The following is a 25,683-nucleotide window of genomic DNA, read 5'->3' as shown; positions in this document are numbered from 1 at the left end:
CTTGACCTTGAATGGATTAATTTACTCTCTGGAGCCTCCTCCTGTATAACAAATAGGAAGCTCTACTGCTACATGGCATTCTCTAGATCTCCAGGCTCTATAGTGATCCAAATGGAAAGACTAACACATAGTGATATCATGAGTGCTTATAAAAATCATTGGAAGGCTTTTTGGTGGCGGTGGGGGGAGAGGAGGAATCCATTAGTGGATTAGTTTGAGCCCTGCTGCCTTTGTTTGTCATTGGTACTTTAAACCTAATCTCTTTCCTGATTAATGCTCTGCATTTGTTATCTGTTTTTGGAATATTTTATTTAAACATAAACCTCTCTTCTTGTTTCTTTGCTGGGAGCCTAAAGTGTATGTCCAACCTGGGAAATGAAGGGCAAAATACTACTGTGGGCTAGATGATAATTAACTGAAGCCTGGTACAGACCGGTGCTTTGTGCCAGCCTGGGGCCGAAAGTAGGGCTCAGGAGAATGAAGCGTCCACACGCTCCCGAGTCCTACCATGTGTGGGCTGACGCCCTGCCATTTACATGGTGTGTGCGATGATGACATGCCTCGTGTCACAGCACCACTCCAGGACACTTATGGCACCTTGTTGCCGCATCGTTTGATTAGTGCAGCCACAATCCAGGGGAGAAAGGGGCGGCCTCTGTCCACCCCTTTCTCCTCATCTGTACAGCCCCTAAATTTGGACAAATTAATTTTGGACCATGACTCACATTGGGATTCTGACAGTTATAGTCCAAGAAGCAACTTTTCCAAATTCTGACAACAAGACATTTGCATTTCAATGGGACACTAAAGACTCAAGATGGAGTGCCATTACTGTAGCGGTAGAGTGTTTGATGAAACTAGCCTTTTTAACACAAGTGCTTTCAAAAAAAGTATAGCTAGCAGGTCGTATTTTTGTGAACAGACACAGTGCGCCTGCGCCATACGCGGGCGTGCCATACGCGGCCTTGAGCATATGCGCTCAAGCCGCGGCGCGCGCGGGGTGGAAGGGGCGGCGCGTCCCATTCAATTGAATGGGCGCGCACACCCGTTGCGCCTCGCGCGCTGCCGCGCCGCCGCGCCGCCGCGCACGAGCCCCATTGTTTCCAATGGGGCTCGAGGATAGGCGGAATTCGCCTTACGCGGAGGGATCCGGAACGGATCCCCCGCGTAAGGCGAGTTCACACTGTACTTTTTATCCCACCACACACAGGATGGATTATCTTATTCAGCATGGCTTTATATAAATTCATAATGTCATGTGTGCCTTTGGGAATGTCTGCACTGACAAGAATACTCCAGGAGCTGCCAATGTCCCCTTGGTACCTGGGCACTCCTGTTACAATGCTGGGTGGCTGTTCACAAGTGTTTCCCACTATGCCAACTGGTGCCATTGTCACTGATGAGGGTTGGCTGCTGTAAGGTTAGAATGAGGTGCTTAGCATCAGTCACATGGCCGGACACCTTGGTCTGACATCAGTGTGAGCAACTCTCACCCGCAGTGGCACCAGGTTGCACTTTGGGATGCATTCTAAATAGCCACCTTCAGTTGCAATTGAGGGCTCCAGATCTTCCTGGAATATCCAGAGCAAAAGCTGATTTCTTAAAAATATGTTTCAAGGGATACACTGGAACTGGCTGGATGTTGTATAGACAGTTCATACAAAAACCTGGGCTTTGGCCCTGCATCATATAGAGTCATTGTTGTAAGAATGGGGGAGGACGTTTTACACTCAGCCCTTGCCATATTCTGGGGATCCATTCTGGACCCCCTCTGTATAGGGTTGCCATTAGCCAGGACCTCCAAACCGGGACAAATGTAGGACAAAATTTTCAAATGTAGGACCTTTTTTTTGGGTCCTACATTTGAAAAAGAGCCTCGCTGAGGGGAGGATTCCTTCTCTGCTTCACGGAGCCCAAGCAGAGAAGGAATCCGCCCCCAGGGAGGCATTCTTTTCCCCTTGGGCTCCGTTTTTGCCAACAGAGCCCAAGGGGAAAAGAATCCCTCCGCTCAGTGAGGATTCCTTCTCCGCTTGGGCTCCATTCACGGAGCCCAAGCGGAGAAGGAATCCGCTCCCTTTCCCAGCCTCTGTGCAGGCTTGGCCTTCACAGAGGCCTGGAAAGAGGGAGGAGAGCACCCGCGATCTCAGCGATCGCGGCGATCGCGGCGATCGCGGGCGGCCCCCCTCCCTTTCCTGGTCTCTGTGGAGGCTTGGCCTTCACAGAGGCCAGGAAAGAGGGAGCAGAGCCAGGCCGCCTCCCTCGGCGGAGGAGGACAAGCAGGGAACGGGCCTCGCTCATGCGAGGCTCCTTTCCCTGCCTGGCGTCCGTCGCAGGGGGGGGGGTGTCCCGGGGGCGGGGCCAAACCAGGGCGGAACCGTGCGGACCCGCCCCAAACCGGGAAAGTCCCGCCCCCAGGCAGGATATGGCATCCCTACCTCTGTAAGGCAAATCTCATGTATGCTGGAATCTCATTTATTTGAATGGCGACATGCTCCAGTGCACCGCAGCATGCAGGTGCCTGCGGTACGTGTACCACTTTGTCCCTCACCACCTGCCATCCATGTAAGCTTGAAGTCACATACGTTGAAGGTTCATATGCTGGGGGTGCACTGTATTTGGCCTGTGCAGACATGTTCCTTGAACCACTTAATTCTGTTATTTTTTTTTTTTTTTTTTGGTGGAGTGGTGAGTGGGCTGTAAATGTACAAGAATATAACCAAACACTTTCTAAATTGCTGCATGTGGTCATTTTGCTTATCAAGACAATATACTTATTTATTTACTTATTTAAGATTTGTCTGTATCACTTTCCAAACCACAAGGGCTCCTGGGGCAATGAACAAATAATGACAGAACAAACAATTAACACATTGGACCATGACCGTTTCCAGAGAAGGGTATGCAATGAATCTCTTCAGGGTCTTAGATGAAATCTAAAGGATCTGGGCAAGGTGGTGACCCTATTTGTTGGTTCCTCATTTTGGATAGTTCCTTGAAAGTCTGGAATAAATCTCAGAGTGGTTTCACCAGTTAGTCACTTTGAGGTCAGAAGAAAGTGGCCAGCCTTGTGACCATCACTGGGCACCTTTTTCTGACCTCAGAGAAAAGCAACCCACAACAGTGGTGGACACACCAGGTGGCTCAGCAGGACACACATGTGGTCATTCAGCCAACATCAGAATTCCAGATTTGCAACAGAGAAGGGCTGGAACATGGCTGAACCCCAGATATTCCAGGCTGCCCCATGCCAGCACAGACATTAAATGGAGTTGTCTCTGGATTTGTATATGTGATCCCGAGAAGATTTTAACCAGAAGGCAGTAGGCATAGGATATTAGTAAGCCTGTTTCTGTGTATCGAACATTGAAAACTTGTAGAAGTTATGGACATTTTTTTTGGTATTTCAACAATCAAATTACAGTGTGATAAGCCTGTTTTGAACCTTTTGTGGCACTATGCTGAGTTAAATGCCTTTTCACGAATCCTCTCAAGCGGTCCTGATTTTTCAAGTGCTCCCCTGATTGTTCATTCAGAGTTATTTCCATCCACTTTTCATCTGTGGTTTGTCTCATTAAAACCGGGCACTTCAAAAAAATGATATAAAAGTTTAAAACACATTCAGGAAGCCCTCAAACATACCTCTTTCTGAGTCTTTATTCCTCCATTTCAAAAGATGGCTCTAATTGTGGTCTTTTGTCCCTGGAGGGAAAAAAACTGGTACAGTTTTGCCTTCTCAAAACCCTGAGCAATGCCCTCATGTTGCTATTATGAGGATTTTCTGTCATGCTGACATTATGTATGATCCCATGCTGGAATGTGACATGTATAATGATCAATCACAAAACCATTCCATTTTTTGTGTATCATTAAAAAATCCCTTTATAAGTCACTTCTTTTCTTCCCTTCCCCCAGTTCCACATGACTTTACAATTAAAGTTGTACATTGGAGTTAAAAGTAATTGACATCCAATTATCTCTGGGACTGTTGCAGAAATAGCTTTCTGATTGTGTGTGTGTGTGTTCATATATATATATATATATATATATATATATAGAGAGAGAGAGAGAGAGAGAGAGCGAGAGAGAGAGATGGGTGGTGTCTGCACAGGCCAGAATATTCCAGGAGCAGCCTAGAATATTCTGGCCCCAAATGTCCCCCAAAGTCTCCCCTGTTAACTGACACTCTGGAGTGATGGTGGATGGCTGTTTCCATGCATGTCCCACTGTACTGCCAAACGCAGCCATCATGAGATTCTCCTTTTGAGGCCGAAAAGAAGGTGCCCACCTTGTTCTAACCTCAGAGGTTGAACATCTTGTTCTAATGTGAAGTTGAAGGCTTTCATGGCCGGCATCCATATTTTTTGTGGGTTTTTTTGGGCTATGTGGCCAAGTTTATTTCTGACGTTTTGCCAGCATCTGTGGCTGGCATCTTCAGAGAATGTTGGCATGGAAGAGGAGACCCTTACCCAGGGTCACACAGTGTGTGTGTGTGTGTGTGTGTGTGTGTATCCCAACTCTCTTCCATGCCAACATTCTCTGAAGATGCCAGCCACAGATGCTGGTGAAACATCAGGAATAAAGTCTTCAAAACATGGCCACATAGTCCGAAAAACCCACAAAAAACTATGGATGCCGGCTAGGAAAGCCTTCGATTTCACATGTTGTAAACAGCTTCCTGCCATTGCTCCAGAGGGCTCTGGAGCAAAAGATGAGTTTTTCAAAATTGATGTAAGGGAGGTACACAGTGGGTTTGGTGCTGAACTGACTGGACTTCATCCAGATAGTTCACACCAGAACCAAGTGTTGGGCCATGCATCATCCAGATTACACATCTTGAGGATCTGTGGAGGACATAGTATTTGGCCCATGCAGACACAGAAAGAGAGAGTTACAACAGGCCAGCAGATAGTTAATCTGCACCAGGCTATTTGCATACAAGTCTTAATTAAGACCCACATCATGGACTCAACACTGTTGTGTATAGCACTTGGAAAAGGTGTTTTTTGGACTACAGCTTCCAGTATCCTCCACCACTCTAGAAGTGTCCTATCCCTGACTATGCTGGTTGTAGGATTCTGGGAGTTAGAATCAAAAATGTAACTATTCCAAGATCTGGTCATAAAGCTGCATAACAGCAACTGCTGTTTTCAGATAACTTGACAAGGTGTGATGGCAATGGCATTCTGAACTCTCCAATACCCTGGAGCAAGAGAGATAGAGATGAACATAGCTACTGAGGTGGAGTTGGAAGGTAGTAATGGAATTTTTTTTAACACAGCTCAGACATCATTATTCTGCACACATATATCTGTCAGTCATTGGGGGGAAAAGCAACAACCTTTCCATAAATGAGAGATGTGTTTATGTTTCTTCTGGTTGCCCCAGCAGCAATGGATCCAAAGAATGAAACTTGGTAGAAAAAGCTGGAATTCTGGCTGTCAGTTTTTGAAGAAGGAAAATAGTAAGCAAGATGGAAGGGGGAACTATGTGAGATACAGAATGTAGTGGATGAAAGAACCTGTCATGACTCTTATACAGAGGTTGCATTTTTTGAATGTAGCTACCAGATGTGATCCTAAAATATATGTGAACTCAGAATCTGGAGAATCCTCTGAATGGCAATCAGCTGCAACTTTTGTTTTGTAATGAAGACAAATGTGTTGATTGTCCCTAATTTCTATAACACCTTCTCTTCATCCACATTTATTACTGTGCAATTTGTGCTTTGTTTGTTCTTGTACAGACTTAAATATAGAAGCTTCCTCTTCTGTTTTAATCCCACTGTCCCATAATTTCTCTGAATCATGGTACCCCATCTCCTTTTCAGCTTTCTTTCTTCCCTAAGCTAAACAGGCTAAGAGATCTTTGATCTCAGCTGATAAGGTTAATTCTCTCTACACATCCCAAGTTACCACGAGTAGCTTTTGCACTATAAAGAGTTAATAGCAAAACAGGTTATATCACATTTCCCCCTATTGTTCACCTTTGGGTTTTGGCAACATGTTACAAAGGATAAATTGAAGCAGTGATGAATAGAAGGAACGAGACAATCAGGAGCTGACAGGAGACAGTCTACTGAGCAGGCACCCATTGTGTCTTTTGCAAAAGTACTGGCTCTCTAAATTAGAGATGAAATTGAAGACCTGGTGATAAATAAAAGACAAAAACCAATGACAGTACAATGAAAATGTTACAATTGGGTTTATGAGAGAGGGAAAGAAAGAAAGAAAGAAAGAAAGAAAGAAAGAAAGAAAGAAAGAAAGAACGAACCAGTCTTAGGTGGAACAGAAGGTATACATTGAAACCCTTGAACAAATCTGTACAGCCCAAAATATCACTGTCTGCTCAAAACTATGTTCTTTGTTGCTTAGGGGCTACTGCATGTACACTTCCATTGGATTAGGCCTCCACATTTTGCAGATTGATGGAGATACCACAAGTTGAACATGAGTCAACAGTGCAATGCAGCAGCTAGAAAGGCCAATGCAATTTTAGGCTGCATCAATATAAGTATAGTGTCCAGATCAAGGGAAGTAATAGTGCCACTCTATTCTGCTTTGGTCAGGCCCCACCTGGAATATTGTGTCCAGTTCTGGGCGCCATAATTCAAAAAGGACATTGAGAAACTAGAGTTGTTCCAAAGGAATGCGACTAAAATGGTGAAGGGCCTGGAAACCATGAAGCCCTATGAAGAATGACTTAGGGAGCTGGGGATGTTTAGCCTAGAGAAGAGAAGGTTAAGAGGTGATATGATAGCGCTATTTAAATATTTGAAGGGATGTCATATTGACAAGCTTGTTTTCTGCTGCTCCAGAGAACAGGACCCGGAACAATGGATGCAGGCTCCAAGAAAAGAGATTCCACCTCAACATTAGGAAGAACTTCCTGACAGTAAGGGCTGTTCAACAGTGGAACAAACTCCCGCGGAGTGTGGTGAAGTCTCCTTCATTGGAGGTCTTTAAACAGAGGCTGGATGGCCATCTGTCGGGGATGCTTTGATTGAGATTTCCTGCATGGCAGAATGGGGTTGGATTGGATGGCCCTTGTGGTCTCTTCCAACTCTATGATTCTATGATTCTGTGATCCATCTTGGAGGTATTATATGATGACTGAGTTCCTGTGTGTCACAGCATAGTATAATAGTTCTGCATTTGGAACTATGCTAATTTTGTACTCTCAGTTTCCTCAAACCCACTGTTTAGCCACTGAAGCCTCCCATGGCCATTCTCTGACTGATGAAGAATGGGGAGGGTGGAAGGAAATGTAAAAGCATCTAGGTATGTTTCTGTGGCCAGATATAAAACAATTATATCATCTGTGGAGAACCAAAAAGGTTCTTTGCAAGTGTCTGTGGATGATACAATCATTATACAGCTAGCTAAGGGGACATGCTTTTGTAACACCCTCTGCTCTCTATCAATCACAGAACGGCTGTCAAGGGGATGTTGTTTGTTGTTGTGTGCCATCGAGTCCTTTCGGACTTATGGAAAGCCTATCACAAACCTATCATGGGTTTTTCTTGGCAAGATTTGTTCAGAGGAGGTTTGCCGTTGCCTTCCCCCAAGGCTGAGAGCATGTGACTTGGCCAAAGTCATCCAGTGAGTTTCATGCAGAAGCTAAATAGTGAATTTGGTGTGTGTGTGTGTGTGTGTGCGGGTGCTTGGTTCATTGTGTAGGATGGTAGAGAATACCAACCTCTACAATGCCCCCAAGACACACAGAGGTATAGGATGACTTGGTCTGCATACACAGCTAATAGGACACAAGCCAATGTGTGCAAAAATTGCTGCCCCCACTTGCATGTTCAAGTCCACCTGACCTTAAGATTTGTGTTTTAATTTCAAACAGGAAAATGTGTCTCCTCCTCCTGTCACTGTGTATGAATGTCACGTTGTGAGCCACTATGGTTGGTACTCAATTCCCAATGCTTATTGACATCACTGGGGGCTTGCTGTAGGTCTCATCTTTTGATCGGGAGACCTCCAAGTCTGGAATGATCCTGAATGGGCAACCTGAATTCCTAACATGTGTGCAGATTAATTTTAAATCTTTTCAAAAATCCTTATTAGTAGTAGCAGTAACAGCAGATGGATTAGATAAAGCCAAAGTCATTCTTGGGTGAAGAGACTGATGTTGTAATGTTTGCTACCATGTCCTGTTCTGAGTGTGCTTAGTTCATGCCACGCTTTCTAGGAGGGATCTGGGAAGGGTAAAACAGTTAACTAGTGGTTTTGGATAGAGAAAGAACCATTGTACAATAAAGCCTGCAACCTTTGAGCATCTAATGACTCTGTGTTATTACCGCAAAGAACTCCAGGTCTCTAAAATGCAAGAGGCTTACGTTTTGTTTATCCAGCATTGCTATTTGTGAATGAATTTGAATGTACACTGTCTAATCCCAAATCTCAAAGTCAATTTGTTGACTGCCTGCACACCATCCATTTGATCCCCAAAGGGCTCTGAAAAAGGCTAGTTGTTGTAACAATGGCTGCCAGGCAGTAGGTGTAGTGAAACTCTTGAGGCAAAGGCACCGTCTTTGTGAGCTTTGGCACTGTCTCCCACCAGGGATCTGAACAATTGACACATGTTTACATGAATGAAAAGGTGTCCAGACAATACTTACGGAAGCTTGTACCCTGTTGTATCACAATCCTAAGAATGGCTTTACAAGCATATCTGTGGAGGGCTTTCCCATGGAAATTTTCCTCAAGGACTTGTTGGGTCTTAAGTTCTTTCATTGGTGTGTGTGTGTGTGTGTGTGTGTGTGTGATTAGTGTCTAGAACACTAATCTTTGAGTCAGCAGAAACCACTTTTAGATTGTCAGCCCTTTAGATTTATTAAAAGCCCGAAGAGCTAATGCCCCATTTTCCCAATGTTTTCTTTTGTAGTTTGTGCGCTCGTTATAGTCACCCATTTAAACAGAACACTTAAGAATGCAAATTTCCTTTCAACATGGCACTTGAAATTCTAATGCTGAGCCAGCATGCGGGTGCAACCTGCCACCAAGACTAGTTATTGGATGCATGCTAAGCTAGGTTCTTAGTTTCATCACAGTTTTGCAAAATGTGATAGAGCAATAAGGAGTTGAATGCTTCCCCCATTTTTTTTTGGCAGAAGTATACAAAAAGGAAGAAGGGCAATAGAAGGAATTATGATGTGTGTGCATTGCTTCACTCTTCTTGGAATGGGAGACCAAATGGACATTTGTCCCTTGATGAATCTGGCATTAAGTAGAGTTGCCAACTCTAAAATAAAACCTTCTAACATGACTGCATGCTTTGTATGCCAAAAGTCCTTGACAACTCCTTAAATATCTTTTGCTTCTTTGTTCCTGGCAGTCAGTGTCCCCTTGACTACAACATAACTCTAGTATGTCACCAGACAGGGTCGTATCTTAAAATATCTGAAGGCCAGAAGATGGAGTGAGATTGTGCACTGCTGCTCCAGACAGTGGGACCCAAACCAATGGAATTAAAGTACAAGAAAACAGGTTGAAGCCTCAGACTACACACCCCACATACAGAATAGCAACATTATGCAACCCATGTCAATGACTGGGCGCCATTGTGCAATGGACAATGCCCAATGTGAAACTGAAGGATGCACAACCAAAGTCTAAAGTATTGGTTGTTATTTGTTGATGTTGTATGCCTTCAAGTCAATTCCAACTTATGGTGACCCTAAGATGAACCTATCTTGGGCTTTTCTTGGCATGTTTCTTCAGAGGAGGTTTGCCATTGCCATCCTCTGAGGCTGAGAGAGTTTGACATGCCCAAGGTCACCCAATGGGTTTCATGGCTGAGCTGAGAATCAAACCCTGGTCTCCAGAGTCACAGTCCAACACTCAAACCACTACACTGTGCTGGCTTCTTACACAATGCAAAGTATAGGTTGTACAGCCAAAATGCAAAGTACAGGATGCATGATCACAACACACAATGTGCAGCTTGGAAAGACAGAGCACAGATGAACATTTTGCCTGCCCAACTCCACTTCTGCCGCTATTGGCAGAATAGCATTTGCACAATTGTGACGTTTTGGCTCTGTGTGTGTAGTGGGACTTACATGTGTGAATGTCTCCAAGTGAATTGTGCCCTCTAAGTAAACATTAGGAAGAACTTGATGGTGGTAAAAGCTGCTCAGCAGTGGAACAGATGAACACAGAAGGTGGTGAGAAAGATGCCAATTTAGCTCAGAAATGGTTTGCATGAATTGTAGTGATCTTGACAAGAAAAAAAATTAGTAACGTTGCTCTTGCCTCAAGAGAAAGAATCTTCTCAAACTTGATGTCTCATTGGGCTGAGGAGGACAAAGAAATGAATCGCCACAAATCCCCTTGTTGACCCACCTAGAGTAGACTCATTGAATCCATAGGATTTAGCTACATGTTGACTCACCATGCAACAGTTGATACAGTGGGTCTACTCTTATTGGGACAAAGTAACAGGATTCAAGATGGCTCACAACAAGATGAAAAAGCAGGTACAATTTAAAGCACAGACAGCTATAATATTTAAGTACCATTCCGCAAATTGTAATATTAAAACAGATCGAAATTCGAAGTAATTCAAAAGCACACAAATAAAAATATGATCTGGAATCCTCTCTCATGGTCTACATTGCATAATTTTACATATACATAGCTACATAGCAGAGGCACTAACAAACCCTGCAAGTGAATTGCAAAGATGTGTAACAGGACACTGGTAAGAATGCTCCAATGTGCAATGTGGGCTCTATGGATGCACTTCAGCACCTCCAAGCTGGTGTCTCATTTTCATCAGTCCTGATGCTCATTGGTCTCTTTGCCAGCTCCAGAATGTAGTAACATATCAGCAGCCCCTTACTGGAAACGGATGTAGATCCCCAACAGGAGTCCAGCCATTATTATTCATTACTGCTGCTGATGCTATCGTTCGCTATCAATGCAGAGTTAAAGCAAAATTAACATCTACTTCCAAGCCACATGTTCTCAGCCTCAGAATATGGCAATAGCAAACCCACTCTGAACAAATCTTGCCAAGAAACCCCTAGGATAGGTTCATCTTAGAGTCACCGTAAGTCAGAAACAATTTTGAAGGCCCAAAACAACAACAAAATCCATTAATCTCACTTAATCTCACCTGTCGTTTTCTTTCTGTTCATGTTCCTTCCCCTCTAAACTCATCCTCTTTCCATCACTGGCCTTTGTTGTTTTCCTTCATCTGTATCATGCTATTGATGCCAAGACATCTGCTTTTGCCTTCAGAAACACAGGACGTGAAAGCAAATTCCTTAAGTATTACATTCCCTGGCTGCCAGTGGCTGGCCAGTTGACCAGACAGAGATAGAAGGTCTAAGTTTGCCAAATTTGTTTTTGACTTGGCCTATCAGGAATTGTTACTTTCTGCCTGTTAAAGAGGCTGATGCATATGATATAGGAACTCAACTGAACTGTTGAGTTGGAAATGGGGTTTGTAAGGTTTGTCCTGCTCTATTGAGAATAGCCCTTGATGTCAAGGGCTGTTGAAGGACAATCCTCTTAAGTGAAGGCATTTTCCAAAGGGATAGGTATAATTTGTTGTTGTTGTTGTTGCTGCTGCTGCTGTTGTTGTTATTATTATTATTAACCTTTATTTATAAATTTATTTATGGTTGTATGCTTTCAAATAATTTCTAACTTATGGTGACTCTAAGGTGAACCTATCACAAGGGTTTGCCATTGCTGTACCATCCTACATTTCACAGATGAAAATCAGGACACATGGGGCCAAGCTACATCAGAGTGTAGCTAAGTTATTAATGAGGAAGAACATACAAGCCAGGAGTAGCAGCAGCAGGTTGCTTTTGGCTGAACTTACTGGGAAGGGCAAGATTCTGCTTCCTCTTCTCCTCGCCTCTCTACTGAGCTGAGGTCTGTCACTTTGAGCTCAGTTTGCACCTGTGGAAATAAACAGGGGACAAAGGGGGGAAGTGGAAAGAGGAGATAGAAACTGGAACATCTTAAAAACAGCTGGATAATTGGGATGACTTTTTAATTGAGATTGTCCCTTCCAAATGAAGACTGCTGGAGAATATGGACTGGAAGGCAAATCAAAACTGCCAAGCAGTATATGACTAATGCAATAATGAAGATATTTCCCTCCCCCAGTAATAACATGGGATGCAGTGGCTCAAGTGGTTAAGATGCCAACTCTGTTGATTGCAAGATTGGCAGGTTGGCAGTTTGAGGCCTGAGTGCTGCATGATGGGTGAGTTCCCATCACTAGTCCCAGCTTCTGCCAACCTAGCAGTTTGAAATCATGCAAATGCAAGTAGATAAATAGGTACAACTTCTCAGTGGGAAGGTAATGGCATTCGGTGGAGTCTTGCTGGCCATATGATCACAAAGTACTGTAGTCTCTAACAACGCTGGCTTTTTGGCTTAGTAACGGAGATGAGCACTGCCCCTTATGGTTGGGCATGCCTTGACAACCTTGTCAATGGGGAACACCTTTACCTATTAAGAGTGCAAGCAGCAAAGTCTAAATGGGATATAGTGGTGAGTTCTACTCATGTTCAAGCAAAAATGGGCTGCATTCCTGTTCCTTGCTGCTCAACATAGGAAGGGTTGAACTTTGCAAGGTGAGGCTGGTCCATGTGGTTTTCTGCCCTAAGTGTTTATCTGCTACTCTGTTTAAGGCTGACCGTCTGAATAGGGCTGTTAACCTGATCATTAAAAAAAAGTTTATAGCCTTAGTCAATCCCATTACCAACCTTAAATGATATTTCTTTTTACTAACTTAATATCACATTATCACCAATTATTCTTGTGGCTTCTGGCTCACGGTGGAATATTCTTTTGCAGAAAGAATTCCCGGACCCTTCCGCCAATGCCCCTAATCTCAATATTTCTGCTTTTCCAACTTTTCACCTGTAATTAGATGGAGTGGAGGCAAATCAGCCGTGCTTGTACTTCAGAATTAAATAATGAAAGGTGACAATGTTAACTAGTGTAAAAGATAAGAACTGCTGCCAGAAGAACTCTATGCAGGTACCTCTGTTTCATCCATGAAAAATGACCTGCTTTCCCAAACAAAAGCTTTGGACAAAAGATCACTGTGTTCTTCTCACTCAGACACATGCAAAACAAATGGATGGAATATTCCTCCCCCCCTCCTCATGGAAAGCTTGAAAGAATGAAAGACAGCAGCAAAATCCATGTAGATTAATGTGGCAGCTGGAAGCAGGACAGCCAACAAAAAGATGAGTGTAGGGAGAGTCCATAAACTTGCAAATCCATTGCCAGAGGCAACAAAGAGAGAGGCATGACATCACCTCAATGCATTTCTTCTTGAACCATCTTTAAAAAGAGACACATAGAGCAATTGCAGCAGGGAAGAGCTTAATGAACTCATCTTTTCCCATCTTTTGTTCAGATGCAGAGTTCACTTTTGTTTTGCATCAACTTAAGTGTCATCATAGGCCCGATACAGACGAATAAAAGCACTCTGGAGGACTGGGCTCTGGAGGACTAGGTGTCCATACGTGCCCAGCCCTTCTAGTGGAGCCCGTGCACCACCTTGCTAACGCTTCACCCACACGGGACACGCAATGATGATGTGTGGGTGTCTGTGTGCCCAAACCGTGCTCGCCGAAAGTGGCAGCATCAATGCGAGAGAGCACTCCTAAAAAGAAGCCACTGTAGGCAGCTTCTTTTTAGGGTGCGCATCGGTGATGTGTGGTGCGGCTGCTGCGGCACTGATGAGGGGGGAAGATAGGCGGCACAGGCATAGCCTGCTACTATTAGTATCTTTGTTTCAAGATTTTGGTGCTTTACCAAATGATCAATTAACTGCTGTTGTGTATTTCCCACATCCCCCCTCTCAAGATACTGATGTTTAAAACAAAGCCTTTGTCCTCTGAGGAGCCCCATTTCACCTTAACCTTAGATAAATATCATTCTCTCCTTCTACTCCATTGTCTGTTCTACTCCATTTCCAAAATGCCATCTGGCGGTGAGTGGATGAACAGAGGGGGAAATGTTTGTGGTTTGTAAGGAACATTTATTTATTTAAATGTAAGAGTTGTTTAATTGCCTAAGGACAACAACACATCGCTGCTTCAAAGCAACTTCCCTGTCTATTATGCCAAGGCTGTATTCAGACTCCCTTGACTTTGTTTTTTTTTTTAATATCTGTTTGTTTGTGTACAAGAGACAGTCGTTCATATTGCGGGGAATCGGTTTAGATTTCCTACAAATCGAGAATACCTCTTCGCACAATGACAGCGCTAGTTAATGCTGTAATTTGCATTCAAATTTCTCTTATAATGGGAGTGTGGCAGGGAAGATACACACAGCAGTCTCTTCAATCGAGCCTTTCTTCTGAAACGAGCCTGGAAAAAGAACTGTCAAAATAAGCAGCAAGATGATCTGCCACAATATGGCATTGTGTGTTTACATTACAGTGGTGAAGTCCTATTCCTATTTCTAAATCCTTTAATTGTGAGAACATGAAGCACCCTTCGTTCTCTGGAACATACATGTCTATATAATAAACAACACAAATCTGGGAGAAATGGATTTAATTTTGGCAATGAAGTGATAGGGAGATCAAAAGCGCGAGCTGGCATTAAAATGATTTAGATACATTTGTCATAGGCAGCTGTTATGCTAATCTCATTTATGCAGTTGTCAGCTGATGAGCCAGCTTAGTAGGGGAAAAAATCATTATTAGATCCCCATTGTGATAAATGTTATTTATTACTGTCAAATGGTATTAATGTTTGATTCAGAGATGGGAAGTGGGCACTGTGGACATGAAGTTCATCCATTCATGCCCGACAGTAACAAAAGGGAGTTGATGAATCCCAGCCAAACGAACTTCATTTCTGCAGTAGGAAAGAATAATGGATTTAATTTGCATATGTTTTAAAAGGGTAATGAAGTAATATGATGTTTATCTTGGTTGAAGAGTGGTAATTTTTGCTGGCGGGACTCCAGCAACATCGAAGCCATTGTGTAATGTTTACTGTTCACTTGGTGGGGAAAGAGGCTGTTCCTCCTCCCCCCCAAAAGCAGCAGGTGCATAAATGGGGCCTGGATAATTTATTCATTAGGCCCAAAAAAAGGGAGGGGGAAGCACTAGACTATCTGAACATCTCCTTTAGGGATGGAAAGCATAATTGAAAATATTCGAAAAATAGTTGAAGAACGTGTTTCTCAAGTGTTGGGAAACCCTGGTGAGAAGAATCGTGGAGTGATGAGAATCTTCGCAGTTGGGGACTTTAGTCTGTGCAAAATTGGCACAATGTTATGCAGGAAAGAATGTTTTCAATGCAGTGTTTTCCGTACAAAATGTGTGAATTTTGCACAGAGTAAGTCCCGGACTGTGAACCATCTTTGAAAACTGCACAGTTTATGAAGACGTTCACACCAGAGCTGTGGAGTTGGTATAACAAACCTCCAATGCTGACTCCAACTGCTCTGTTTTTTTACCATCCGACCCTTACTTTGACAGATCCGTAAATGGCAAATGTATATTAATTAATAATAACAAATCTGCTGTAACAAAATGGTAGCACAAGGTATTTTGTCACCACACTGTGAATCATCAGGTTTCCTAGATTGATTGAAAATAAAATATATCGATTTTTAAGTATAAAATATAAATATTGAATGATCTATTTACCATATATTATTAAAAGTTTTTTTTAATGCTGGAGTCAGAGTCAGTACATTTCCACGGACTCCAACTCTGACTCCACTCAAAATTGCTTCTGACTCTAGTTCCACGACTCTGACTTCACAGCCCTGTTTCTCATAAGAGGATAAATGAAATTAGCAAATAATTTCTGCCTGGGACCAGGACCAGTGCTTTCAGTACCAAGATGGAAGGAATATGGATGAAATCGACCTAAGGCCTGAGCGAAATATTCTATACAGCCCTCTTCCTGGCCTCTGATTTAATGAGTCCAGTGCTTTGAAAAAACTTCTTATTCATTTTTAAAAATCTGTCTAAGAGTGTTGTTGCACATCTAGTCTATCTCTGATTTCTCCCTGCCTTTTCTTCCACCTCCCAGGTATTTTGCACGAAGGGGGAATATGTGTCATGATATATTTGATGGGAGAATTTTTTACAAAAGGAAAATCATATATATTTTCCAGTCCATTTTCTTATCCCCTTCTGAGGCAGGACTATCTTCTTCCTTATTAGAGGTAGTTTTGTCTCTATTTCCCTTTGAACTGTATTGTTCTGCACTGTCTCCATTTGTTGTGATAGAAATCACTTTGGTACAGGGAGATGAGATAAGAGCAGGTCTTTGAGTTTGAGGCTTGCTTGTCAAATGGTGTGATATATTCCATGACTACTGTCTTCTGGAGAGTGTGGGATTGTTATGACATGTATAATATAGTGGAAGGAACTGCTTTGAAGCCTTTGAAATTTATCACTCTCAAATGTTGGCATATTGAGTCACCAGCTTATCAGAGATGTTGGAGAGAGCTGAAATTGTCTTCAGCTTAGTCATAACTAGGTGACTAGTAAATTCTGATAACAAGGATTATCTCAAGAAATGGGACTGAAAAGTCAATAACAACTATGCATTTCTGCCCATCCTTCTCTGCAACAGAAAAAAATGGATTAAGTTCCCTCCCTCTTCCATCCTATTTTCTTCCTTTAAATTTTCGGTGCCAGTGTTTCATTTAGCTTCATTTTTTTGAGTATGGAGCTGTCATTTAGGAAAATGAAATGTGAGTTGAAATCTAACCGCTTGCACTAATGTTGGTTTTTGTAGGGATGAACTGAACATTTTTCTGCATGAGGACAAGATGATAATAATAATAATAATAATAATAATAATAATAATAATAATATGATGGTTTCTTCCCACCATATGACTGGGCTGGAAGTTGAACCTTACTTCAACAGTAATGGTGGCATGGGGCCATGGTCCTGCTTTGATCTGGTGGAGTGTAAAGCTCAATGAGACATAACTCCACAAAGCCCCATCATTCAGCTGTGTTCCTGCAGTGGATGCATAAAGATGATGACATCTTCCCAGACTTCTGGAGGACCCTTGGAAGGTCCTGAAGGACACCTTTCTCTTCTTGCATCTGGATACAGGAACACAGCCAGATGCTGCTTGGTTGTCTCTGACTTTTCTTGATTGCTAAATAACTCTGAGGGAGAGACATTTGGACAACAGAGAAATGCACATTGAGGGGGTCACTGCTTGAAGGAATTGCAGGATACTTCCTTCCAAACCAGTCATAAAAGGACATAGGCATAATGCATATGATACTAACAGAACTGCAGCTAGATTATTAACTGGGGCTGGATATGGCGATGATAAACTTGCTTGTTGCAACAGCTTCCATCGGCTGCTGATCTGTTTCCAGGCACAATTCAAAGTGCTGGTTGTGACATGTAAAGTGCTATAAAACCCAGGTCCAGGTTATCTCAAGGATAGCAAATGTTTAGACTGGAGTAATAGAAGAAATATAAAGTGTTATAAGGGAACTCTAATATGGAGAGTAACAAACACATAGGCAAATGTTGTACTATAGGAAGTTTATTTGTTATCAAGATTTTTGAAGATACAGGATCATCATATGTAATAGTTCTGATTTGAGATGTTGGAAGCTTCTGATTAGTTTGTGTTGATAATGTTGAATGATGTATATCTTCGTATTCTAAGCAATAAAATTTATTTTAAAAAAAAGGATCACCTGCCCATGTTTCAAGATTTATAACAGAACTCCTTTTCTCCACCTCACCTCCCTCACAGGACCCATTTGATAGGAATATGGAAAATTCACTAAGAAGGTAGCATTGTCCAACAGCTGCATGATTCTGTGAGTATAAAGTTGTGCTTTATCTCCAAATGTTAGGTTTTGGCCCTTGCATTATTACCACACACACATGCAAATCTGGGAGATTTCTAGAACTCAGAACAAAGAACCTATACAGACTGGCATTTTGTGCCGGCCTATGGGCAGAGTTAGGGCACAGCGTCTGCATGCTGGATGCCCTGACCCCACCCCCAGCGCACCATTTTGGCATGCGCTGGTCTATACGGTGCATGCCATCACGACATCCCTCTGGCTCTGCATCCACATGATGCAGCACTGAAGGGGCATCATAAAGCCACGCAGCGTTGGCTATGGTGCCCCTTGGAGGGCACAAAAAGAATCCACTTTTTGTGGCTCCTTTTTGCACTCTCCAGAGGCCAGATCGGGGCTGAAAGATGAGGTTGCTGTGGCCCCAATCTGGCCAGCATGCCTCCCATCTGTACAGCCCCTAAATGAAGCACAGCTCAATGAAAATATCACCAGTACATGGTGAGTGCAAGGATATTGCCATTAGAACATATGATGCATTCAGTTTGGAAGGTATTTTGGATCTATCATTTAACAAGAAGTGAAAGGAACATATGTGCAGCCTACTCATGATGCAAGTGACCTTTACCTCTTTGTCATCAGGTTGTTAAATATTTGACAGCAACCTCTGTATTTTTGGAAATACATTCACATATTTTAGAATAGCAGGCATGACAATATGTTTCTGCAAGGACAGATAATGTGGTGAATTGTTTGTTTGCAAACAGAATCTGTATTCCTCTATTTTATTTAATGTGTTGGCCATACATAGGCGTGAGCAAACATCTAGATAAGGCATCTGGAAATGAGAACTTAAATTTCTAGTATTCATGATATAGAGTTGCTTCATACAGTAGATCATCATTGTTTTCACTCTGCCTTATTCCTCATTTGCTTCTATGTGGCCTGTTGACTTATAACCATTTTTCCTCCTTGGCCTTTTTGTTAATATTGGTCCTTTCTTGATGTCCCCTACATATAGTTATGATCCAGTCTTTCCTAACTTGTATCCAGACAATTGTGTTAGACTACAGCACCAACCTTCCACCCATAGTCATGTTGTCTAGGGATGATTAAACACATGTCACTAGCTTTCATAAAGGAAGTAAAAGTGTTTTACTCTGGGAATCCAAAAACAACTTCCACGAGCCCATCTAAACTCTTGTGTACCAAATCTACATGTATATGTAGAGAATGCTAATATACATATGATCCCGTATTCTGGAAAAGAAGATCATTCTAGATATGACGCAATGGGATGTTGTGGGTTTTACCAGTATACCAACAACAATCTGTTCATGATCTGTTTTTTAAATACAGTGTACTGATTCTTCAGTAAGGCCCTCTTCAGACTGGCCATTAAGGCTGGCCTGGGGGCGGAGTCGGGGCATCACATCCAGATGACCCATGCCCTGACTCTGCCCCCAGGGTGCCATGATGCCACAAGCCACTCCACACAGTGCACAGTGTCATGGTGCTCCTCTGGTGCCGCATCCATACAATGCAGCATCAAAGGAGCACCACCAGTTTGGCTACTCAAGGATTCTTCAGAATATATATCACCCCCAATTGTCCACTAATCATACTATTCTACATGAATGAAAAAATAATATAATTGTGTGGGTATGTTCTTCTGAAGTGAATTTTGCATATACTACATAGCTTATACTTTAAGTCAGACCATTCCATACAGATCCTTCAAATCTGGTGCAAAAATCTGTCCAGCTGGGATACAGTAACAAAAAGACTCTCCTGTTTCAGGGTGTCAAATGCCCAGGAGCATATATGTCTAATTCAAGAAACAAACAATGGAGAAACCGAGCCAGTCCAGAGTTATTCATGGAGGGTCCGTAAGAGCAAAAGAGTGGTTGAAGCAATCCAGGGTCTAAAGACACACACACACACACACACACACACACACACACACACCAAGCAGGGCCAAATGTCAGTCAAGGAGTTAGTAAAAAAGAGTGTAAAAGAGCAAGGTGAAGTTTAGGATACTAAAGGGAAGGGAAGGGAATGTCACAATACCAAAGATCATAGATTGGAGCACAGAAACCACCTCGCTGTACTTATTTATGGCCGACTGTAACTCAACACAGTTGGCCCAATTATCCCAGCATTTTCCTTATAAGTTGTCTATGCTTTTATTACTGTTGTTTTAGCCTATTATTCTCTGAAGGATGTCATAGCTCAGCCTCCAACGCCTTCTCTTCAAGATCAAGAAGTGATGGTCCAAACTCTGCTTCCAGGGCAGGCTTACCAGTCTCCTCTGGTTCTGATTAGAACCTGTTTTCTGGGCTCACACCTACCTCACCATTGCCCAAGGAGGTTTTCTCCAAGCAGGGCATGACACAGACAAACAGGCAAAAAACTTACAAACACACAAATACACCCATACCCACACACCAAGTTACAATCTTATATATGCTTGTTGACTGCAAAACAATGGGGCTTGACAGATAGGCTCTTTGCACCGGCCTGGGTCCAAACTAGGGGTGCGCAAGGGCAGAGTGCTCACACGCTCAGCAACCCTACCATGCACCCTGGCCACCATCATTGCGTGCACCTGTCCTTATGGGGGGGGGCACAATGATGACGTCCATGCGGTGCAGTGTCCAAACAGTGCCGTGCTGTGCAGACATCATCATTGCATGTGAGCACACCAATGGCACCCGGCTTAAAAAGAAACCCTTGGGAGTGGGTTTTTAGGTCTCCTGGAGGCCGTTGCATTTGGTTGCTATGGTCTCCATCCTGAGCAGAAAGGGGCAGCATCTCACCATCCCTTTCTCCTAATCTGTATAGCCCCAATGTTATTATATTAAGCATATATATATGCTACACATAAATAATGAATAAATAATACATAACTGGAAACGATGCCAAAGAAAGCAACCCAAAATGACTGGAGTACCTTCCTTAGAAAGTGTTTTGGATTTTGCTTTAATCTGGGAGAGAGGAAGGCTCTTAAAAGATGAAAATAGTGGAAGCGTCTAAAATAGGCAAGGTGTGCCTTTTTCTTTCTTTCTTCTTCTCTCCCTTTTATAGCATTGGAACTCAAAGTCATCCAATGAAATTGATTTGGCAGGAGATTCAGGACAGGCAGAAGAAAGTATTTCTTCAAACCACGCATAATGGACTTATCAACCTGACTGCTGACAGATGTGCTGATTGGCAACTGGCTTAGATGGCTCTGAAAGGGGATCAGCTGCTATTAGCCATGGTGGCTCAATGGAACATCTGTGTTCAAAGTCAGCATACTTCTGAAAACCAGACATTGTCCTGCCCTGCTTGATGGTTTTCCAGAAGGCTTTATTGAGCCACTGTGGCAAACAAGGATGCTGGCACTCTGGTCTAATGCTGGGATGGAAAAAGAAATGCACATTAATAGAATTTTCTTACAAATTCATGCAAACTGTGGGCTGGAATCCTGTTGGAGTCATATGCATGCATATATGGAAGCAGTTGGATATATTTATTAAACATCAGAGCATCCCTTATATAACATAACAGTGACTTATTCTGTGTTTTCAACATCCTTTTATTTACTTGCTCTGGGTGTGTATATGCATAGACACTTCTCTTTCTCTCTCTCTTTATCACATAACAGTTTTCCACTAATATTCAGCTGATGGTAGACAGACATTTTTAAAAGCCTTGCACAGGGTTATATTCTTCTAACCATTTGGTAGGATTGCAGGAGAAAGTTCTCATTCAAACCATGCTCTCTGATGATCTCTGCTAATCTTAGAAGCTTTACATCCCCACCCCATGCTGTCCATGGTGAATTTCAGATGTCATTACATTCCTTAGGATGTCATCCTGAGCTCCTGATCTCTTTGTCATTCACATTTTTTTTTTGCTACCCTCTTTTTGGTCTTTACTGGCCCCATTTACCAATTTTGTTTCCTCAGCAGATTTTTGTTTCATAAATATTTCATGTGTCGAGTCACTGGTCTATGGAATGAATGGAAATGGGCCTCATCAAGAACTCTTGGCAGATGATTCAGTTTTCAGAAATATGGCTCACTTAGAACTTGGAGACACGAGCTACAAAAACCTGCTGTTGTATGCCTTGCAGTTGTTTCTAAGGAGCTATACATATGGGTGGCATGCAGTTGCCCCTTTTCATCCCAGATTGGTGCTACGACAGCTGCATGCAGTGGCACCAATCCAGTCCCTGGAGGGAGCAAAAAGAAGCTGCAAAAAGTTGCTTCTTTTTGGCTCCCTGGAAGGGGTGTCATAGGCGCACCAGCACACCATGATGATACCTCTTCGGTGCTGCACCATTTGGGTGCTGTGCCGGAGGTACATCATTATGGCATGTGCCATCTAGAAGGGCATGTGCCAAAATGGTGCCCGGGCATCACAGTGTGTGAACACTCAGACCTTACCCCACCTACAGGCTGGCACAAAGTCTGTATAGCCCCTGACTTATAGTGACCCTAAGGCAAACCTATCATTGGGTTTTATTGGCAAGGTTTATTCAGATGGGTTTGCTTTTGCCTTCCTCTGAGGCTGAGACAATATGGCTTGCCCAAGGTCACCCAGTGGGTTTCTATGGCTGAGTGGAGATTCTAACCCTGGTCTCCATAGTTGTAGTCCAATGCCCAAACTACGACACCATGCTAGTCCTCTTGCAAAAATGCAGTTAATTCTTTTTTAAAAAATGAAGGTATATCTACATTATAACTTAACTGGGGATAACATTATTCCTTTTGTTTTTGTAAGTGCATCTCTCTCTCTCTCTCTCTCTCTCTCTCACTCCTTTTCTGCATTGTACAACCATTCAGATATAATTTTAGGCAACTAGATAAGAAACCTTGTACAGTTGCTAATTTTTGCTATTTTGTTGACAATTTCAGATCAGCATGATCAGCCCTCAACTTGAATTTTTCTAAATTTTGGTGGCATCACTGGAGATCGCTTTAGTCTAATTCTTTCAGCCATCACGTCTTCCACTATTACTAAGCCATCTTGTCTCAAATGTAGCTTTCAAAACGTCCTGTTCATCTGGATGGCTCTTAATACTTTCAATAGTGTCTGTAAATACTCTTCCACAGACATTTATATGGGTATCCTTTCATCTCCCATAAGAAAAGCATTCCTGTATCCATTATAGGGGAGCTGATGTCAGTTCATGGCATCTGCTGTCTCCATTTTCCTTTGTGAACGTTGACTTAAAGAATTCATTTAATATTTTCTGGCAAAGTGTATTTCTTAAGTCAATAAATTATCCCTGTTATCCCTCAGAGACCCGGCTGTCTCTTTCACTGACCTCTTGTTTTTCATGTGCTGTAATTGGAAATATGCCCTATTCTTTATCTTAACCACTCTTGCAATCAGCTTTTCACTCTTCAACTCTGCTTTCCTTCTGTATTTTACAATCTCTTTAATTCATTCAGTTCCTTTCCTCTCTCTTTCCCTCTCTGCAGGTTGTTTTGGGGTGTGCATGTGAAAGTTTTGCCATATTTATATTGCACTTTGCGACCTTCTTTCTTTTATTAGCTCTGGTGTTTTTTTGTTTACTCATGCCTATTTGAATCCTTTGTGTATTTATTTCTAGAAGAGATGCATTTGTGTGTGTGTAGGGGTGCATATATTAATCTCTTGCTGAGAACTTTCCATTCTTCTTAATGCCCTTTTCCTTCAGTACTTCATTTGATTAGATTCCATCCAACATGGCCTGCCCTCATTCAAACCTATCGCAACTGAAAAGTCAGTGTTTTTATTCTGGCTGGCTCCTTCTCATTTCAGCCTGGCTAATTCTATAGTTACTGCTGAACGTAACGAGAACAAAAATAATGATCATGGAGGATCTACATAAATTCAGCCTAGATAATAAGCAAATTGAAACAGTTAGAAGAGATCAAGCCTGAACTCTCCCTGGAAGCTGAGATGGTTAAGCTGAGGTTGTCATACTTGGGCCGTGTCATGAGAAGGAATGAATCAGAAAAGGCAATAATGCTAGAAAAGGTGGAGGGAGGTAGAAAGAGAGGATAGACTCAAGTCTACCATGGCCCTGAGCCTGCAAGTCCTGAATAGAGCAGTTGAGGGCAAGAGGTCTTGTAGGTGTCTCACTCATAGGATCACCATGAGTCCAGATTGACTCAAAAGGAGTCGTCATCATCATCGTCATCATTGTCGTCGTCATCATCATCATCATCATCATCATCATCATCATCATCAGTGTTAGGAACAGAACCCAGACTGAATTCTGTTCTGCATGGCCATTGATGGTTGAAACTCATCTGTTTTAATCATTTGCCTTAAAATCCTGTTTAACAAATGTCTTTAGTCAGTTTTTGAAGAGTGTTTTAGGTGTTGGACAGAATGGCAAAAAGCGCCAGCCTGTGGGCGGAGTCACAGTGTAGCATCCGTATGCTTGACACTGTGACCCCACCCCCATGGTGCGATTTTTGGCATGTGCCTGTTTACACGGCACACACCATGATGATGCCACTGTGGTGCAGTACCCAAATGGCACAGCATGGATGGGGCATCATCATGGTGTTCTGCCACAGGTATGAGGTCCCTTCTAGGAAGCAGGTTGAATCTCCCTTATCCTTATCCAAAAATACTCCAAAAACCAAAACCTTTTTCATAGGTGGCTAATATAGTGACACTTTTGCTTTCTGATGGTTTAACGTACACTAACCCATTTCATGCTCACAATTACTAAAAGATATTGTAGAAAAGTACCTTTAGGCTATGTGAATAAAATGTGCATGAAACATAAATGAATTTTGTGTTTAGACTTGGGTATCATCTGTAAGATATCTCATTATGTATTCATATGCAAATACAGGTTTTCCAAAATCCCCCCGCCCCAATTTCCACAACCGCAAACACTTCTGATCCCAAGCATTTTTGATAAGGGAGACTCAACCCATACTGTTTTAAATGATTTTATTTGTGGTTCACTGTCATGGGAGCCCTTATGGCTGTGATGTGATATATAAATCACACACACACACACACACACACACACCCACACACCTGTGTGTGTGTGTGTGTGTGCAGGTAACACCCTCCTCTTTGCTTTTTGTCAAAATCCCTACAAGGGGAACAAGCATCTTTTTTTTGGGGGGGGGGGGGAGATGAACAAATAGTGCTTTAGGGGTTATTGTTCCAATTTCTGCACTTGCAATTTTAACTGTATTTCAGTATGCCAAGGTGAATGTCAAGAATGGAGAAGCATGGCTTATTTTGCTGTCTGGAGGGAAAGATATTGACTTTGCATTCCACAGCCCGAATACAGCTATCTAGATATGTTTTTGGGACACAAGCTATATAAAATTTATATCGTACAGCTTTGGTTGTGCAAAATAAAATATACGCAGTGTATAAAGCATAACCAAGAGAACTCTGGCTCTCCACCGGTTTTCTGTCCTCTGGAAAACATTTCCCTGGCTTTGCTGCAGGTTTGTTTTAATGGGTTTCTGATGCAATTGCGAGTGAAGAATCTTCCAGCTTTGCAAAAAAATAAAAATAAAAAAGTGATTTGTGTGTGACAGGAGAACACAGTCTGTGTCAGCCGAAGGTCAGGCAGCAAATTTCGGCAGCAGATAGGGAGGTTTTGTGCTTAAAGACTGCTTTGCATTTATGAATCTGGATTACAGTATTCAAAAAAAGACAGTGAGTAGCCATCTACTGGGGATACTATAGTTTGGAGTTTCCTGCACTCCAAGAATGCAATGGGCTATAATGTTCCCCACTTTATGCTATTAAAGCAACTTCTTCATTTCCTTCTGTAATGTTTACTATGTTATATGCATATCTTCTCACAGTCTACTCTGCCCAGTTCATGCAACGTTGACCAAAGCAATTCCATATTATCCAA

The sequence above is a fragment of the Sceloporus occidentalis genome, unplaced genomic scaffold (assembly GCF_023333645.1).
Source record: "Sceloporus occidentalis isolate IW3139 unplaced genomic scaffold, rSceOcc1.0.p SCAF_10, whole genome shotgun sequence".
Taxonomy (NCBI): domain Eukaryota; kingdom Metazoa; phylum Chordata; class Lepidosauria; order Squamata; family Phrynosomatidae; genus Sceloporus; species Sceloporus occidentalis.
This window is presented reverse-complemented; position numbering follows the sequence as displayed.